The sequence below is a fragment of the Mytilus edulis genome, chromosome 14, assembly GCF_963676685.1.
Source record: "Mytilus edulis chromosome 14, xbMytEdul2.2, whole genome shotgun sequence".
NCBI classification, from domain to species: domain Eukaryota; kingdom Metazoa; phylum Mollusca; class Bivalvia; order Mytilida; family Mytilidae; genus Mytilus; species Mytilus edulis.
The window spans coordinates 32894321-32897209 of NC_092357.1; the positions used below are offsets into that span (position 1 = coordinate 32894321).

At 33.0% G+C, this 2889-nt stretch overlaps 1 long non-coding RNA gene across 1 annotated transcript; it reads left to right on the forward strand.

Moving 5' to 3' along the window:
• The first annotated feature begins 654 nt into the window (after window positions 1–654).
• On the forward strand, window positions 655–2291 carry LOC139503630 (uncharacterized). The gene is made up of 3 exons (XR_011659151.1): window positions 655–751; window positions 1326–1396; window positions 2085–2291. It is a non-coding gene; the product is annotated as an uncharacterized lncRNA (long non-coding RNA).
• The last annotated feature ends 598 nt before the right edge of the window (window positions 2292–2889 follow it).

Genomic DNA, 2889 nt, shown 5'->3' on the forward strand with positions numbered 1-2889 from the left:
TAAAACCTCGCTAACTTTAATCACTTGTTTACCCATGATTAATTGCTAACGACTGCGTTAATCATGGCTGGCTTAGCATTGTACAATGTTCCACCACAAAGAAGACATTTTCGAAACAGGGACGGCTTTTCGTTGGATTTCAGTGATGAGGAGTTAAGGGCCAGATACAGATTCAGCAGACACAGCATTATGGTGATCTCAGACCTTGTAAGGGATGATTTACAGAGAGGGACACGCAGAAACCATGCACTCACTGTGGAACAGCAAGTCATGGTTACCCTAAGAATTTTGGCCAGTGGAAGTTTTCTACAAGTTGTTGGAGACACACTTGGTGAGAATTCAATTGATTTTATTATTATATTTGTATTCATTCAGTTATTTGTGTTAAGTGTTGATAATATATTATCGAATTTACCGTCGATATCTTTGTTGCCAATTTCTTCTTAAGTCATCATGGTTTTAATAAAATCTCCTTTTAAAGGGTTGGACAAAGGCCCAGTGTCAAAAGTAGTACAGGACACTACGGCCGCATTGTGTAAGATTCAGAATGAGTTCATTCAATGGCCAAGAAGGGACGCAGAAAAAAACAAGAAAAAGGCTGGGAATTACAGAATTGGAGGGTTCCCTAATGTTATTAGAGCCATTGATGGAATTCACATACGAATTCAGGCACCTACCATCGATGAGGCATCATATGTTAACAGGAAAGGGTACCACAGCATCAATGTGCAGGCTGTGTGTGATGCAGATGGTATCTTATAGCAAAAACAAAAATTAAAGGGAAACAAGTCAACTAGTGCCTTGCAAAACTCGTACCTTGACAACTCGTTCCTAATTTGAACCATTGCATACCTGAACCATTCAAAATACAAGATATATGCATATATACGAGTGCTGGTATATTGATAATAGTTTCCACTGTTCAATGGAATTTGAAATTTTATAGCATATTAAGTGGGACTGTCTCTTAAACTAAGTTGCAGATGTGTTTTTGATCCATGACAATTCAAAGTTAAGATAAATAGATAGAGTTATTCCTCTTTGTACTGGCTCCCTCCTATCATGTACTTATTTTTCATAATCATGTTTCCCTATTTGTTCTAAATCATATCTAATTAGTAAGTTAGATTGCATGTGTTGTTTGTTTGGATATTGTATGAACTTTGTAATTTGTGTTGATTTATATATGCTCTTTCTTAGGAATAAAGATATTTGAATTTGAATTCAATGGAAAGGAAAACATGTCCTTATTTTTTTTGTTTAACTAAAGTTTCTAGTTGAGAATTTCATGTGCTCTATAATGTATTCACTATTTTCAATTACAGGAAAATTTACAAATATCAACACATCATGGCCAGGAAATGCACACGATGCACACATCTTTAGAACTTCACAGGTAATATGTTAAGTCAAATCTTTCTTCCATTCATTTTTTATTGTTATCATTGACTAATTTATGCATAATCTTTAAAAAAAATTGATGTGTCTTGAACGAGTTAAAACATTGGTGCTGATGAATTATTTTTCATATAGTTATGCCTTTTGGAAGAAATTATTAAATATGGAATATTGCCCCATAAGGGCCCTTAATTATGTGTACAAATCTTGCCAGATTTGTATGAAGTTTATATTGTACGTTTCATAATCAATGTTTTTGATGCTTTTCAAAATCAGCACTGAGTAATTAATTTTTAAAAGAGTTCTGCCTTTTAGAACAATTAATTATATTGGTAATGACATTTCATTATCTGAATCCTTAAATGAAGAGACATATACATTGTTTTAGATTGTTTTATATAGTTATTGCCCTTGTATCTTAAATAGATAACATATATGCAATGCATAGAACATTGTGTATAGGCTTTTCTCACTGTTGAAGACTGTGCAGTGACCTGTAGTTGTTAATCTCTGTGTGATTTTGGTTTCTTGTGGAGAGTTGTCTCATTGGCATTCATACCACATCTTCTTTTTTTTTATATTGGGACTCTTCTTTAAAAAAATTTTTCTATCATCCCTTAATTTACATAACATTTTGTCCAGTGGAAACATGATTGTGTTTTACATATACCAATTTCATTGTTTAGGTATGTACACACATGGAAAGGACACCTAATTGGGAAAGTGGCATCTTACTTGGGGATAGTGGATATACATGCCGCCCATTCATCATGACGCCTTACGCCCGTCCTGCAAATGAAGACCAGACAAGGTTTAACAGGCATCATGCTAGAACTAGATGTGTAATAGAAAGGACATTTGGGAGATGGAAAAGGAGTTTTCATGTACTTCATTCAGAGGTATTAATCCAAATTAAAAAAAAAAAAAAAAAGTTAGGGAACAAGTATTTAAGGAGGGGGAGGAGGAGAGGTGGTAATGTGTTTTTTTTTTTTTTGACTAAAATAAAGCAGATTCCCTTCATGACTTAACATGTTTAATTTTAAATAGAGAATAATTTGATTCATTATATAGTGTCAAAAAACTAAGAACTGCAATTTAACAAAAAACATAGGGGTAAAATGCAGTTTTGGGCTTATAACTTAAAAACCAAAGCATTTAGAGCAAATCTGACAGTGGGAGAATTTTTTTATCAAGTCCAGATCTATCTGCTCTAAAATTTTCAGATGAATTGGACAACTGGTTGTTAGGTTGCTGCCCCTGAATTGGTAATTATAAGGAAATTTTGCTGTTTTTGGTTATTATCTTGAATACTATTATAGATAGAGATAACCTGTAAACAGCAATAATTTTCAGAAAAGTAAGATTTACAAATAAGTCAACATGACTGAAATGGTCAATTGACCCCCTAAGGAGTTATTGTCCTTTATGGTCAATTTTTAAAAGTTTTAATAAAATTTGTAAATTTTTACTTAAATTTTCCACTGAAACTAC